This window comes from Monodelphis domestica, chromosome 1 (assembly GCF_027887165.1).
Source record: "Monodelphis domestica isolate mMonDom1 chromosome 1, mMonDom1.pri, whole genome shotgun sequence".
Classification (NCBI taxonomy): domain Eukaryota; kingdom Metazoa; phylum Chordata; class Mammalia; order Didelphimorphia; family Didelphidae; genus Monodelphis; species Monodelphis domestica.
This window is the reverse complement of record NC_077227.1, coordinates 213,783,892-213,802,124: the sequence shown is the minus strand read 5'-3', so window position 1 is coordinate 213,802,124 and position 18,233 is coordinate 213,783,892. Positions and strand designations below refer to the sequence as shown.

Sequence of the window (18,233 nt, the reverse complement as noted above, 5' to 3'; positions counted from 1 at the left end):
CAAAATACAAACATTTTGACATTAACTTACCAAGACAAAAAAGGTAAGATAAGTAAAAACATCATTGTAGCATGATGAAAGAAAATAAGAATGAATGAAAAAATTTGGAGGATTATTTCCTGCTCATGGTCAGTTCAAACTAACATACAGTAAAACACATCAACATTTCACAAATTCTCTTGCAGATTCAATGTTATTTAAAATGTTCATCTGTACTTTCATGAATTTAAAGACAGAAGAAAAAGATCAATAGAAGACATAAAAATAAAATCCAGCATATGTTAGATTGCTCTTTGAGGGAAGATACTGGTTTTGCCTTTCTTTGTATACCACACAGTTCCTGGCACATAGTAGGAGCATTGTTGACTAGACTTGGTTAAATTCATGATGCAAAAATTTTTGAAATTACAAGAAAATAAAAATTGTTGAAAAAACAAAAATATGGCAACAAATTTATAGTCATGACATGACATATTTTAAAAACCTAGAGTAGATAAAAATATAAAAATAAAATATCAATTGCAGAGATAAATAAAGCATCAATCTTGAAAATGGAAGAAACCTACAGGATAGAAAATTTATGATTCAATGACAAAAATAAATTTTTGCAGGACAAAAAGCAACACCTCAACTAAGTAAAAAATTATCAGATAGAGTAATAAATTTGTAACAATTATTTGATAGCAATCCAACATTAGCTATATAAGCAACTAATAAAAATCTCTAAGAATTTCCCAAGGAGATGATGGGCAAAGAATATTAACAATTTCTAAGAAAAAGAGGAAATTATGAATCAATGTTTGAAGAAACTATTTAAATGTTTTAATAATTCAAAAAAGTGCAGATTTAAAACAATTTCCTACTAAATCTACCCAAAAGTCACTACCAATATAAGATACAAATGTTGGTGGGGCTGCAAATTGGTTAAAACCTCTTCAAAAGCAATCTGGCAGTTTACAATTAGTTACAAAACCCGTCATGTTTACTCTCAGTAGAAGGCCTAAACATGCTACCATTAGAATTATATCATAATGAGTAGAATGGTAGATCAATGGAGAAGATTAGAGAGACAATATACAAGAGTAAATGACATTAGCAACCTAGTGTTTGATAAACCCAGCTTTTGAAATAAGGACTTGGTGGGAATACTGAAAAACAATAAAAAGAGGGATAAATTATACCATAATGGATAAATGAATTAATAGTAAAAGTATTCAATTTAACATTTAATGAAACTTGTGTGTACAAAAATATGCATGGAAGTTTTATGTCAAAAGGAAAGAAATTAAAAATAATCTATACTTGGAGAATAAATACAATATGGAATGTTATCTTTTAACTTTTATTTATTTTATAGGACAGCAGTACAAAAAAAATCCTGTGAGAAACTTAAAAGCAAAATACATCAAATTTAATTCAAAATACAGTATATATAATGATTTTCACCCACTGCAATGTCCACCTAATTGATCTCCCTGTTTCTAATCTCTTACTACTCTAACCTTTCCTCCACTTTTGCTAAAATAATTTTGCTAAAAAGCATAGGTATTCCCCCTACTCATAATTTTTGGTTTTTTAATTTTATGTTAAGCTTCAAATCAGCTTTTACACTCTTTTACCCTCTTCAAGAGGTTTCTTAATTCTTCTTCACTTACTACCATCAGTGATATTTTCTGTGTATCTGGGATTACTAACATGTCTCTTGGCAATCTTAAATCTGGCTTTTGATTCATCCAGTCTGGCAATTCACATGAAGTACTTTGCATATAAGTAACGTACTCTTTTTCCAATCTTAATCAGTTTAAACTGTTGCTTCTTGCCCCATATACAGGTTCCTAACTAAGGAGACAAATAAGATGATCTAGTACTCCCATCTCTGAGTGCTTTGTCACATTTGGTTATGATCTACATAGTCAAAGGCTTTAGAAGTATGTAGTCAATGAATCAGAAGCAGATGTTTTTCTGGAACTCCTTTGCTATCTCCATAATCCAGTGAATGTTGGCCATTTGAACTCTAGTTCCTCTACCTCTCTGAAAACTAGCCTGCTTATACAATTATCAGTTCACATCGCTGAAGTCTCATTTGTAAAATCTGCTGGAGAAGTCCCTTTTGAGAATACCTTGGTCAGCAAGGATGATCAAGTCTGTCAATACTTTAAAAAATTATTTCATATTTTTCACTGGAAGATTAAATACTGAAGCTGGAGCTTAAATACTGTGGCCACAAAATGAGAATTCAGGACTTGCTGAAAAAGTCCCTAATGTTGGAAAAGACTGAGAACAAAAAGAAGAGATGGCAAAGGATAAGATAAAGAGATAGTGTCATGAAAACAATGAACATGATCTTGGACAGACTTTGAGAGATAATGGAGGTTAGAACAGCCTGCCCGGCATGCTGTCTATCGGGTCATAAAGAACTGGACATGACTTAAGTGAACAACAAAATTTCCTCTACTCAAATTCCAGTGGCTCCCTATTACCTCTGGGATAAAATGTAAAATCTTGTTTGTCATTGAAATCATTCTACTTTTGCTGAATCGTCATCCAAGTTGTACCTACTAACGGCAGATGAACCCAAGGTTCTGTCCTGCATCATCCCAATCCTGAATAGTTGGTTGGATGGTCTGACTGCCTCAAGTGTCTCCCTATACCAGTCCATCCATCACTTAGCTGTCAAAGTGACCTTCCTAAAGTGCAGGTCTGGCCATGATTCAATAAACTCCAATAGCTCCCTATCACTTATAGGATCAAATATAAAAATTTCCTATTTGTTGAAACCCTTCCATAACTTTGCCTTTTCCTTCCTTTCAAGTCTTCTTAAGCCTTACTCTCCTGAAAACTCTCCGCATACCCTTTGAACAATAACTGTCCTCACTGCTGTTCTTTAAACAATATACTCCATTTCTTAACTAGGCATTTTCACTTGCTGTCCTCCATGCCTGAAATGCTTTTCCTCTTCATCTCCACCTACTGGCCTTTCATGGATTCTTTCAAGTCTCAGCTAAAATCTTGCCTTCTACAAGACACCTGTCCCAATTCCCCTTAATTCTAATGCTCACTCTTTCTCTTCTGATGATTTTTTTATTTGGTATATGACTTGTTTGTACATGGTTGTTTGCATATCATCTCCCCTTTAGATTGTGAGCTATTTTAGGGCAGAGACTGTTTTTGTCTTTCTTTAAAATCAATTCTTTGACAGATAGTAGGTGCTTAATAAATACTTGTTGACTTTATTAACTTCTCAACCAGGTCTCAACCAACCTTTCCAGCTTATACATTATTCCCCTTTACATATACTATATGGTCTAACCATTTTGGCCTTACTTACACCCAACACTCAATCTTACCACTCTGTGCTTTTGGCCTGGTTATTTCCTTTTTTCTTTTTCTTTTTTAATTTTTAAATATTTTTCCATGTTTCCATGATTCATGTTCTTTTCCTCCCCTCTTCCCTTCCCACTTCCAGAGCTGACAAGCAATTCCACTGAGTTGTACAAATGTTATCACTTGATACCTATTTCCATATTATTCATTTTTGCTATAGAATGATCTTTTAAAGCCTAAATCCCGATTCACATACCCATATATACATGTGATAAGTGATGTCATATGTTTTTCTTTTGCATTTCTACTCCCATAGTTCTCTCTCAATATGATTAGCATTTTTTCAAATAAGTCCTTCAGGAATGTCCTGGCTCATTGCATTGCTACTAGTAGCAAAGTCCATTACATTAGATTGTTCCACAATGTTTCACTTTATGGTACAATGTTCTCCTGGTTCTGCTTATTTCACTCTGCATCAGTTCACTGAGGTTCTCCCAGTTCATATAGAAATCTTCCAGATCATCAATCCTTACAGCACAATAGTATTCCATCACCATCAGATACCATGATTTGTTCAGTCATTCACCAATTGAGGGACAATCCTTCATTTTCCAGTTTTTTGCCACCACAAAGAGTCTGGCTATTTCTTATGTCTGGAATGTTCTGCCACTTCAAATCGACTTCTTGAAATCCATGGATTGATTGAAATGAAATTGATTGAAATTGAAATGGCTGTCACATAAAGCCTTTTTGTATGCACATGTTGCCTCGATGTTAGAATGTGAGTTCCCTGGAAGCAAAGTTTTGCTTTGTATCCTCAGAATCTAGCATATATGCCAACTAATCTCATTTCATTGTCTTTCCTACCAAAGAGCCTCCTCCTGGATCTCCATTTTCTTATATCTTCATTGCCTCTGATTATTGCCTGCTTCCAAATATACTCATGCATTCTCCATTCTAAAAAAAATCCCCAAACTCTCATTTATTCCATCAGTTCTTACTAGATATCATCCCATATCTCATTTCCTCCCTTTTGTTGGTAAACTTCTTGAGAAGACTGTCTATGATAATATAATAAAATCTTCTTCCTTAATTCCCTATGGGATCTGGTTTCCAACCTCATCATTGAAGCAAAATTACTGTCTCCACAGTTATTAATATGATTTCTTAATTGACAAATCTTAAGACCTTTTCTTAATGCTTATTCTTCTTGACTTCTGGGTATTCTCTAATATTTCTGATCATCCTCTTCTTGACATCCTTTATTCTCAAGGTTTGCTTGACACCACTCTCCCTTGGTTCTCCTCCTTCATTTCTGATTGCTCCTTCTTAGTTTTCTTTGCTGGCTCTTTATCCATACTCTCTAATAGTAGGTGTCTCTCAAGCCTCTGTCCTGGACCCTCTTTCTTTTCTCCCTCTATACTATTTTACTTGGTGATCTCATCAACTTCCAAAAATTCAACTATTATCAAACTGATGGCTATCTAATAAACTTATCCAGTCCTAACTTCTCTAGTGATCTCCAATCTTGCATTTCTAACTATCTACTGACCCTCTCAAATTGGGTGTTCAGAAATCATCTTAAACTTAACATACCAAAAACTAAGCACTACATCCTACCAGTCCCACAACCTAGATGTCATTCTTAACTCTTCATTCTTATCCCCCAAGGCCTATCAATTTTACCTTTGTAATTAGTCTATAATCCACTTAACCAAGAACACATAATTATGATTTGTCAAAATATGCTAAAAGAAAAAAAACAGATTAAGAAAACACTGACAGTCTTCCACTTTGTATTAATCCATATTCATTAGAAAATGCTAAATTTCTTTCTTATTTTTAGACTAAGAAGACAAAAATAGATGTTCTGATATTTTCCTTCATCTTACATATATCCCAATGCTCTGGATATCAAATAATAAATATGTAAATCCCTGCTGCATTGTAGGGGGTCTCTCCTGGTGTACTAATGGATATGAAGAATTTGATGGCTTTATTTCTGTTCATATCTTTCATTTCTCACATCATGGATCTGTACTGGTTGTACCCCATGCCCAGAATAAACTTGTTTATCACCTCTGCATCTTAGATTCTCTATTCTCTTTCAGATCTGGCTCAAGCACAATCTTCTATGTAAGGCCTTCCCTGCTCGGTATCATACTGTATCACTTCCTCCCCCCCCCCAAAAAAAAATCACCATGTCTTTTTAGCATATTCCTAATTTAGTCTAGAAATGGCATGGATCCAATGGTATTAGGACATTTAAAATTTCACAAAAAAGAGAAAGAAGACTAAACAGATTCTTTATGGCAATAAGGCAATAAAATTATCATCAGTAAAGGAAATGTGAAGAAATGATTAAAAAAATCATTTGAGGAGCAAAAATGCTGGAATGGTAAGAGCCAGTTGAGCAGAGCTCCTCTAAATACATCTAGAAAATGTATCAGACTGTGAAATCCAGAAAAAGTCACAGTGAGTTATTTGTCCAGCTTGACTTGGCACGGGAAAACTGACCACAGAGGTCTGCCTAAAGACACAGGAAAAAGGATCAGGTCAGAAGTACTATATAGCTCTCAGGGAGAAGGAGATTCCAGATTATACAGGGATTCCATCAGACATAAAACAAATACTAAGGTACAGGCCAGATGCAAATTTGTACCTCTGTCATAAACTATCTGTTTATAATTCGCAGTCAGGGATGCCCAAGAAGGAAATTTTCACATTATGAAGTGCTCTTCCCTAATAGGAAGTAGAAAGAAGTCCCAAAACTAGCAGCAATGGATCTCAGTGTCCAGGTGCATATAGCACTGTCTCATCTCCAGTAGGTAGCCTAACCAAGAGAAGAAACAAGAACCAAGTAGGAAACCCAGATGAAAAGAAAGCCCACAATCTTGCCATTTCTGAACCAACAGAGCTTTCCAGCTAAACAGCTAAGGACTGAATCCAGTAGCAATTTTTTTCAGACCTAAATCCAGGGAAGGTACTTGCAAAGCTCACAAGGGGAGTACAACCATAACATTAAGTCTTAAGTCAAAAGCAAACAAAAAAATAATTCCACTATAAAGAGTTATTACACAATGATAGGGAAGCTCAAGACATAAACCCAAAAGGAAACAATTACTCCAAACCATCTACAAGCAATGCCTCAGAGAAAAACAGAAACTGAGCAAAATTTCAATTAAAATTCTGAAAAGAGATAAAGCAAAAGGATTTTTTTTTAAAGTTTAAAATGATTTTTTTCTAAGTGAAATGAAAGCAGTTGAGGAAAAACATTTGGAAATGAAACAAAAGCTATGGAAGTAAGAAATGGAAAGGAAATTATCTGCTTGGCCCAAGCAACAAACTCTCTAAAGACTCTGATGAACCAAAAAAAGAAGTCAATGACTCAATGAGGAAAGAAAAATGAAAGCCAAGAAGTTGGTAAAATAAAACACAAGGTATAGTAAAAACTGATCAGGAAAACAGATTGAAGAAAAAAGAAAAATCTAAGATTATAATATAAAAATATTACCTGAACATAATGACAAAAAAAAAAGTTTTTTTTTAATATATTTTATTTGATCATTTCCAAGCATTATTCGTTAAAGACATAGATCATTTTCTTTTCCTCCCTCCCACCCCCCATAGCCGATGTGTAAGTCCACTGGGCATTAGATGTTTTCTTGATTTGAACCCATTGCTTTGTTGATAGTATTTGCATTAGAGTGTTCATTTAGAGTCTATCCTCTGTCATGTCCCCTCAACCTCTGTACTCAGGCAGTTGCTTTTTCTCGGTGTTTCCACTCCCATAGTTTATCCTTTGCTTATGAATGGTGTTTAAAAAAAAAAAGTTTTAAGAAATATTAAAAGAACACTGCCTAGAAGTCTTATAACTATGGAGTAAAAATCAGGGTGATTGGTAGTAAAAAGATAGACTTAATATGAATAAAAGAAATATCTTTTTGCATTAACTGGAGACTAATTAATTAGACTGTAGGTAGGTGGCCCAATGGATAGAATGCAGGACCTAAAAGATTCATCTTCCTGAGAAACTTTATCTAGGAGAAAATCCATCAACAAAAGAGAGAAGAGAAAAATTGAGCATGAAATTTTTAAAAATTTTAAATGAAAAAAAAATCCCAATTAAACATAAAAACTGAAGTTCTGGAAAATGAGAACATAGAGAAAAGTCAAATTGTCAATTTCAAAAATAAAAAAGATAAAACTATTTTGTCCAATTATATGCCAACAACAACTGATAAATTGGATATTTACAAAAATATAAAATAGAGACTTATAAGGACAGAAAATGGAATTTTAAAAACCTAATCTTGGAAAGAGAAATTAATAAGCCATAAAGGAACTGTTAAAGAAAAATTCAAAACTAGAGTAATTTACAGGTGAATTCTATCAAACATTTTTTAAAACCTTCCAAATTACACAAATTGCAAAAAAGAAAGAAGGCATTTTACCAAACTACTTTAGTGAGATAAATATGGTCAAGATATCTAAACCAAGGAAAGATAATCAGAAAACAAAACCATAAACCAAGGAACAACTGGGCAATACAGTGGACTGCAGATCTAAGTGGAGTCAGTAGGCCCTCAGTTCAAAGACCTCAAATACTTCCTATAGTTATATGACCATGGGAAAGTCATTTAACCTCAACTGTCTGGCCCTTGACACCTTTCTTAGAATGGATACTAAGACGAAGGTAAGGATCTCAAAAAACAAACTAAAGCCCAATATTTCTAATGTCAATGTAAAAATATGGAATAAATTATTACAAAAGAGATTTGTTTTTGTTGCTGTTCAGTCATGTCTGACTCTTCATGACCCTGTCCACGGACCATCCATGGAGTTTTAGTGGCAAAGATACTGTGGGGGAGGGGGAAGACAACAGCTAGATGGCTCAGTGGATTGAAAGTCAGGCCTAGTAGAGATAAGAGATCTTGGGTTCAAATCCAGCCCCAGACACATCCCAGCTGTGTGACCCTGGACAAGTCACAACCCCCATTGCCTTACTCTTACTGCTCTTCTGCCTTGGAACTAAAAGACAATATCAATTCTAAGACTGAAGGTAAGGGTCTTAAAAAAAAAAAGACTTCTAGAGTGGTCTATGATTTCCTTCTCTGGTTCATTAAGGCAAACAGGTTAAATGACTTTCCCAGGGTCACACAATTTAAGTAAGTGTCTAAGGGTGGATTTGAACTCATGTCTTCCTGACTCTAGGCCAGGTGCTCTTGAGTTCAAATAAGGCTGTAGACAGTTCCTAGTTGTGTGACCCTGGACAAGTCACTTAAAACAAATTGCCTAGCCCATACCATTCTTTTGCCTTGCAATCAAATACTCATATAGATAAGAAGACAGAAGGGTAAGGGCTTAAAAAAAAAACCACAAAAGAGGTTACAGAAATATATTTGAAAGATTATATGCTTTGTCCAGGTTGGATTTATACCAGGAATACAATGCTGGTTCAAATGTTGGGAAAACTAATAAGAGGTAGTAAGCATGGTATAAAAGATAGATCTGACTCTGACACATACAAATCATTTAACCTATTAGTGTCTACAATTCTAGGCTTAGTGAGTTGCCAAGATCACTACAATGTAAAGTTTCCTCTCCTGGGAACCAATGAAATGAGAGAGAGGAACTGTAATGCAGTAGTTCTTAACCTTTTTTTAATATAATAGATTCCTCCCCTACTTCTCTCCCCTTAGCAGTCTAGTCAAATCTACAAATCCCTTTTTAGAATAATGCTTTTACATGTATAAATTATATGGAACTAAAAGAAATCAATCACAATGAAATACTTATTCAAATATTTAAAGAAACAAATTTATAGATTCCAGGTTAAAATTCCCTACTAGTAGAGCTTTTTTTTTTTAATCATGATGCAGGAAAAAAATACATTATATTTTCATTTAAAAACATTCAGAAGTATAAGAATACATGGATCTTTCCTTAATAAGGTAAATAGTATCTATCCAAAACCAAGAGCTAGCATTATCTGTAATCAAGAAACGCCATAAGCCTTTATAAGACACTCGGGGTTGAAGGCATCCTTTATCATCCCTGCTTTTTGATATGATTCTAGAAATGCTAGCATAGCAATAATACAAGGGGAAAAAAATCAAGGGAATAAGCACTGACAACGGGAAAACCAAATCAGCACTTTTATCAGATAGTATGATGGATTACTTAGAAAACCCTAAAGATTCAACTAAAATAGTAATTAAAAATAATTCAGTGCAGTATAATAACTGGTTAAAAAATAAACTCTCAAAAAATGCTAAATTTTCTGTATATTTAACAACAAAATATATAAAGAGAGAAAAAGAAAGTGCTTTCAAAATAGCTACAGAATGTGTGAAATAACTGGGAATATGCCTATCAAGACATAAACAAGAATTGTATGGTAACAGCAAACATTTATATACCTTAAAGATTTACAGAGCTCTTTACATACATATTAAATTTATGAATAAATATGAATATAACTGTAGCAAGTCTATTAGTGAATAGTCCTTTATTAAATAATATTTGTTAAATAATCATTATGCTCTGTTGTTCTCTATCTCCAACTCTTTGTGACTGGATTGGGTGTTTTCTCAGCAAAGATACAGGATTGATTTGTCATTTCATTCTCCAACTCATTTGACAAATAACGGAACTGAGGCAAACTTACTTAATTAAATTACTTGACCAGGGTCATACAATGAGCCCTGATTTGAATGTGTATCTTTCCGGCTCTAGCACTCTGTTCACTACACCAACTATTCACTCTATTTACTACTATGCTCTAGGTCAGTGATTTTAGAGACAGGTGTTCCAGGCCCTACCACACCCCCGCCTTACCTCTTCCCATACCCCAGATAGGAGAGTGAGGAAGCACTCCCATTGGGCTGCTGGAAAGAAGGGCAGGGAAGTGATAAATGTCCTCAGGCACATGGAGAGGGAGAAGGGAACAGCTCCCAAGTCCCTCTGGCTTTCTAGTAACAAATTCTGGCAATTTATGGGCACATGCCCATAGAGAGGGCTGTGTGCCCTTTCTGGCAAATGTGCTACAGGTTCACACTCACAGCTCTACTCAAGTGATATAAAGGAAAGCAAAAACAGAGACCCAGCTCTCAAGAGACATATGTTCAAATAAAGGAGATAACATGTAAATAACTAGGTACACAAAAAAAATATAAGCAGCATAGATAGCAAGTAATCTGAAAGGAATGGCATCTAAAGTGAGCCTGGAGAAATTAAGAGACAAAGATGAAGGAACCAAGATTTACATCAGAGGCACTGTTGCTAGAAACAAACCAAAAAAAAAAAAGGCAAAAAGTTGCCTTAACCTCAAAGGCTTATATTCTACTGGGGCAATCTGATGTCAAATATAAAAATCTAACTTGAGCTGAACCTTAAGTCTTTGCTTTTCTGTCCTGAATTGAGACCCATCACTTTATAGCATTAAACAAATAGCAGGCTTTGTTCTTTATAAACATTTGGAAAGAATTTAGTCAAGTAGTATATAAACTCTGCTGGCAATTCTAGCAATTCAGAAAAGTGACTAGAGGCAATATTAAATGTCATTTGGCAGTAAACATTATGTCTAATATTAATTGGCTAACTCACTATACAAGGCAAACTTTTTCTGAATATCTAAAGGATATCTAGGAATTAACTTGAGAAATGCACTGGTTTTCCTACTTATGAACAATGAGTGGCCACATGGAAAACACTCTACTAGAAATATACTCTACTAGATCTGCCTACTGATTTCTTCATATAGTTAAAATGTGACTTTAATATGATGGATAACACATGGATTTCCAAGACTCAACTTGGAGTTGAGTCAAATTTATTATGTCAATATGTCAAATAAACTTAAATTATATTTCTGAGAAACACTGTAGAGGGTTTTAAATAAGTTTTATTTGACTTAAGAGTCTCTTCTTCTCCAGGTAATTTTTCCTCATTACTTTATATTCGGGATATATATGATATCTCTTCTGGGTTTCTATATAATATATAAGAAAATTCAATTTTTCACTTATTATATTGACCACAGCTATACTGTACATGCTTTTGAGGCATTTCACTATAAACAATCATAATTCCTTTAAAAACTGAAGTAAAAATACACTACCCACATTTCATTTATTAACTAGTTATACAAATATAATGAATTAAAGGACTAACTCACTCTAAGACTCTAATTTTAAAAATTCTTGGGTATCTACTAGGCATATAGCACATAGTAAGAGATATTTCAAGTAGATAAGAAAATGAGGTCTTAAATGACCAGATTTCCAGTAAAATACGCAGTAAGATCATCTGTCGAAAATTAAATAAGAAGGAGACTTATAAGCTTAAAGAATAAAAGATTTTGTTGTTGAGTTGTGTCTATCTCTTTGTGACCCCACTTGGGATTTTCTTGGCAAAAATATTGGAGTAGTTTGCCATTTTCCTTCTCCAGTTCATTCTACAAATGAAGAAACGAAGGCAAACTGAGGCAAAAAGGTTAAGTGATTTATCCAGGGTTATACAGCTAGGTAGGTGTCTGAAGCCAAATTTGAACTCAAGTCTTTCTAACTCTAGGACCTACAATTTTTCTGCTACAATACCTAGCTGCCCCATAAAAGGTTTAGGAACAGCCAAAGCAATAGCATCAATCCTTATTAAACAACATAATTTTGTAACTTTCTTTAACAATATCTGTTAGTCAAATAGGAAGAGTGAAATGGAAAAAAAAAATCAGGAGATACAGCTGAAACAACAAAAGGTAAAGTGAGCAAGGGATTATAGAGTAGTGGCTAGAATACCAAAATTGGTGATCTGGGGACTCTAAAGGAATTAATGAAGAGAGAAGGTAATTAGTAAGGATTTATTAAGCCTACTATGTGTCAGGCACTGGAGATTTAAAAAAGAGGCAAAAGATAGTTTCTGTCTTCAAAGTAACTCAAATTCCCAAAGAAATAAATATATACAGACAAGCTATATACAACATAAACGGAAATAATTTTTAAAAAGCAGCAGCTAGATGGCAACATAGATAAGAGTGCCAGGCCTGAAGTCAGGAAAAGAACTGAGTTTAAATCTAGTTTAAAACACCTGTTAGCTATGCGACCCTGGGCAAGTCACTTAACCCTGTTTGCCTCAGTTTCCTCATCTTTAAAACTGCTGGAGAAGGAAAAGGCAACCCATTCCAATGTCTTTGCAAAAAAAAACAGCAAAATTCAAATGGGGTCATGAAAAGTTGGATAGGACCGAAATGAGTGAACACTAGAATTAAGAGAGGTTGGAGAAGTCTTCCTGTAGAAAATGGGATTTTAATTGTGACTTAAAAGCCAGAGATACAGATATGGAGGAAGAACATCCTGAGCATAGGGAATAGTCAAAGAATATGTTCCAGAAGGACAGCTAGATGGCACAGTAGATAAAATATCAGGCCGGGAATGAGAAGGACCTGGGTTCAAATCTGGTTTTGGATACTTCCTAATTATATAAGCCTAGGTAAGTCGTTTAAGCCTGTTTGCCCTGCTCTTACCCTTCTATCTTAGAATTGTTATTAAGGAAGAAAAAAGAAAAATGTCACAGTCAGATGATAGTGTTTTTTTTAAGGATTGGCAAGGAGACCTGTGATATTAGACCAAAGAGTGTATGCTGGGGAATAACGAGTAAGAAGACTAGAAAGGTAGAGTGGCTTAAATTATGAAGTTTGATGAGTTTGTATTTGATCCTGAAAACAATGAGGAGCCACTGGAGTTGGGGGGCAGAGGGGAAAGGGAGCATAGAAGTGAAATGGTCAGATGGACCTATAGGAAAATCATTTTGGCAGCTAAATGGAGGATAGACTGAAATAAGCAGAGGCTTTAGCACGCAGAACCTTCAGAAGTCTATTACAATAATCTAAGCATAGAGTAATGAGGGCCTGCATGAAGATATGGCAATTATCAGAACAAAGAAGGGTATATCTGAGAGGGATGATTAGAAGACAGACTTGAAAGGTCTCAGCAACAGATTCTCTTTGGGAGGGTGAGATTTAGTGAAGAACTAAAAATGACACCCAGGTTACAAGTCTGGGAGACTGGGAAGATGATAGTAGTCTTGATAGTAACCGGAAAGTTTGGAGCAGGGGAGAGTTTAGGGAGGAAATAATGAGTCCAGCTTTGGACATGTTGAATTTAAGATATCTGCTGGACATCCAGTTAGAGATGGAAGACTGGAGGCCAACAGAGAGGATGGGGCAGGATAAAAGATTTGAGAATTGTTAGTGTAGTTAAATCCATGGAAACTGATAATATAATCAAAAACATGGGAATGAAGTAGGACAATAAGAAACTGGTCACAATGAAAATGAACTAGGTACAGTAGAATGAAGTGGTGGGAAAGACAGAATAAAGGAATAATTTCATGTTTCAAGACCTTGTAGGTAGAGAAGCTTCATGTAACAGCAAGCACCAAAGCATTGTCACAATGGTGAGTAATGCTTGATTCACTGAATCTAAGTGTAGAAATAAGGATATCAAACAATGATTATTCAGGTAAACAAAGTCCCTAAAAAGAGGGGAATGTATAAACCAGAAGTTCTTAACCTTTTTTGTCTCACTGGACCCCTTTGGCAGCCACTGCAAGAATAAGATTTTCAAATGCATAAAATAAGGGCTTTATAAGGGAAATCAATCATACTGAAATAAAGATGCAACATTTTTCCCAGCCAAGTTCAGGTACCTACTGAAATCCATCACAAAAAAGGTTCATAGGCCACAGATTAAAAAAAAAATTCTATAGAAAAATTCAATTTCTAGTACAGTTAGTCAAGTAAAAACAGAATCTATATTTTAACTATAGTCGAGCACACCATTTACCTACAGAATGATTTGGGTTTAAAAAAATTTTATACTATCAACAAAAATCTGCTTTCTCTTTTTCCCACCTCCCATTGAGAAAGACAGACAAGGTAAGACCCCTGTGAAAGTATAGTCAAACAAAATCAAGTCTCCTATGGCCATGTTCACCAAAAATGTCTCCATCTGCAGTGAATCCATCACTTCTCTGTCAGAAGTTGGGCAGCCAATTTCTTCATGAGTCCTTTGGAATTGTGGTTCGTCATTAGTCACTGAGTTGATCACAGTTCTTAACTCTTTCAAAGGTATTGAAGGTACAAATATTGGTTTTATATACATTATCCAAGTTCAGTTCATACAAATCTTCCCATGTCTCTCAGTGACTATTATTATGTATTCCATTACAGAATGGTTTTTTGTTTGTTTGGTTATTTTTTTAAACACTTTTAAAAAGCAATAATAAAAATATTATATAGCTGTAATGGCAAACCTATGGCATATATACCAAAAAGGGCAAGCAGAGACCTCTCTGGACACACCTGCAATTAGTTGCCTGCCAGAGTTTGTTACTAGAAAGTCAAGAGGGACTTTGGGACAGAACTACTCCCCTTTCTTCCCCCACCCCTGCCCAGCAGCCCAGTTGTGGTACTCAGGGGATATGGTACTGGGGGAAGTGGGAGTGCAGCTCACATGCAGTGTGAGGGGACAGCTCAGATGGCAGGCAGCCTGTTTGAGTCTGCGGTGAAGGTAATTCCCATGGAGAGCAGACATGGGGAGTAGAGCACTGGGGCCACCTCCTCCTCCCCTCCACAGGGACCCCTTATCACCTGCGCAGCAGCGCAATGAGAGTGCCCCCACCCCTGTGTGGGGTAAGGGGTGGAGGATGGCCTGGCACTCCCTCTCTAAAAAGTTCACCATCACTGCTATATAAAATAGCAAATAGAATACTATACTAGGATTCTGGAAATGGAGGTTCTAGTCCTAGCTCAACCATAATGAGATACTTTCAAAGGAAAGTTGCTCACAAGCTAGATACCAAAATTCTCAAAAAACACCATCACTATCTCAACAAAAACAAGTGCTTGCTATTTATAGTGATGTTTTAAAACCTGAATTCATATTATATGAACACACAGTACTTTAAGAGTATTTTATATACAACAGAAATTACTTTCAGGTATACACCATAACAAAATAATTGTCTTGAAAGGCCTATTGTAATAACATTGCACCATTTTAATATAAAAGTTTCTATGGTAAGATTTATTCAAAGCAAAATCTTTCTTATAAATTGCAAAAAGCCCAACTTAAATCATGACAAATTCTAAATTTTAAATCCATATTAATTCAGTTTTACACTTTTTAAAAAAAGATTGTTCTTATGGAAATAGAAATGTAGGAGAAAGAGGTATGATCGATCATATGGTTCAATGGGGATAATGATTGGGGAGGGAAGAGGGACTGGAAAAATCATGAATCATGTAATCATGAAAAAAATATTCTAAATAAATAAAATTTTAAAATAAAAAAATTTAAAGATTGTTCTTTGCCTAAAATATTTCAAACCTGATAGCCATATGAAAATTTAACAGGTAAAAGAAATTTCTGGCTCTGAGACTGCTAAATGACAGACTGTTACCAGAGAATCAAATTTAAATGCATTAATCTGTCTAATTCTGCCAAGTAATTCTATATTGTCAAAGTAAAGTAACCAATCCTATCATAAAACATTGGAAAAGCACATATTCTCTAGGAACAAATACGATAGTCTAAAATTCTGCCAAAGCATCAAGATATTAAACAGGGAATTTACTAAACAATATGATTATATCCTGGAAGAATCAAAAGAAATTGTATATTTTGTTCCTAGACAGCAACTACCCTCCTTCTATAAGGATTCAAATTAACACAGTGAACACTAAATTACAAACTATTTTTTTTACAAACTATAAAAAATAATTTTGATTAAATATATTTTAAAATGAAATCTAAAGAGAATAAAGAAGTAACCAAGGATGTAAGTGTCCAAATAATCAAGAGAAGTAATTGTTAGTAAACACTGAAAGTCATGTCCCTTCACCAATGAATCAGTATTTTAGGAAGCACATTGTAGAGGATAGACTTTTGAAAAAGGAAAGAGGAGAAGGCATGAACAGAGTGGAACTACATGACCAAGACTCTATTTACTTTGTATATACTTATAAGTGTGCACATTGTTACCCCTGTTAGATTTTTTTTTTCATGTTATCCCCAGCACCTACAGTTTTTGTTACAATTCAGAGACTTAATTTTATTGATTGGATCAAGACAGGAAGTATCATAGAGAAGAATGGTGACCATACTGATTGTGGGACTTTGGGGAAGTCACTTAACCTCTCTGAGCCTCAGTTTTTTTATCTGTAAATTCAAGAGGTTAGACTAGATGAGAGGTATAAAATACATGAGGCCCTTATGTTACTGAAGCAGATTAAAATGTAACTGGGAAATAGTTTTTAAAAGTAAAAAGACAATAAAACATAGATAAAATTTAAGTAAATATACAGTCACATGGCTCCTTATATACAATGATGGCCCATGTGATTAAAATTCTCTGGAGACCATATCTTAATTTATAATTATTAATTAAATAGTAAAAGCAGGCCAGAAAAAGAAAAAGCACCAGTCTTTTGTGGCCAGCTGCTTTCACAGCCCTGAGCCAGGGAGCAAATCTACTCAGTTCAGGATTCCAAGGAAAAACTCTACATTTCCTCTCCTACTCCAATTTATCTTGATACTCCTTTCCCAAGCCTCTTTGATTAAAGGACTACAACCTCAGTCCCAGATAAGAGGGGAGTCTTTCAGGCTTCTGCAATATGTCCACTTTTCTCTCCCTGACTTTGCTTAGTTTACTTAGTTGCTTCACTATCCAAGACCTGTTTACAGATAAACAAAAAGCTTGTCTTTACTCTAATTCAGCAAAGTTGGAGGACACTTCAATCTTAAGATTAAACTTTTTTTGCCCTTTAAAATCCAAAGTTGCTTTGGGGTGCCCAAAACAGATTAATATTATTTTAGATTTTTAAATATTTTCCCATGGTTATATGATTCATTTTCTCTCCCTCCTCTTTTCCCTCCCCACTCCCAGAGCTGACAAGCAATTTCACTGGGTTATACATGTGTCATCACTTGAATTCTATTCATATTACTCATTTCTGTAATAATTTTTAAAAACCAAAACCCCAAATCCTATGCCCACATAAACAAGTGATAAATCATAGGATTTTCTTTTGCATTTCTACTCCCACAATTCTTTCTCTAAATGTGTATAGCATTCTTTCTCAGTAAGGCCCTCAGTTGTCCTGGATCACTGCACTGCCATTAGTAGCAAAATTGATTTTATTTGATCATTCCACAATGTTACTGTTTCTATGTACAATGTTCTCTTGGTTCTGCTCATTTCACTCTGCATCGATTCATGGAGATCTTTCCAGTTTATAGAGAAATCAAGCACTTTATCATTCCTTATAGTACAATAGTATTCCATCACCACCATATACCACAACTTGTTCAGTCAATCCCCAATTGAGGGACACTCCCTCATTTTCCAATTTTTAAAGCTCTTTGGGCATAATTCCAAATTGCCTTCTAGAATGGTTGGATTAATTCACAACTCCACTATCAATGCATTAGTGTCCCAATATTGTCACATCCCCTCCAACAATCTGCTAGTTGGGAGGTGGTACCTCAAAGCTGCAAAACAGATTAATATTAAATTTCCACATCTGTTTCTATTTGAGTTTGACACCACTGGACCAGATGACCTGTAAAGGTCCCTTTCAGTTCTATATCTATGATCTTATACCTACCTTCCATTCCAAAGGATGAGATGCCTGGGCCAACAAAAAATAAAAATGACTTTGAGAGAGAGGGCAGATGAAAGGATAGAGACCCCCCCCACCAAGTGAAGAAATACTGGCCTCAGGATAAATAACAAGTAGGAAGGGAAAGGATATAGGAAAGGATTAAATCCCACAATATGATACACAAAGTCCTACTGCCTATTCCAGGAACTAATATATTTGAAAATGAGGTTCCTCAAAAGAAGAT

At 34.9% G+C, this 18,233-nt stretch overlaps 1 protein-coding gene across 11 annotated transcripts in view; it reads right to left on the bottom strand.

The window, feature by feature from the left end:
* HECTD1 (HECT domain E3 ubiquitin protein ligase 1) overlaps nucleotides 1-18,233 on the bottom strand; it is a 111,558-nt gene that overhangs the window by 72,559 nt on the left and 20,766 nt on the right. The gene's annotated exons all lie outside the window — the stretch shown is intronic.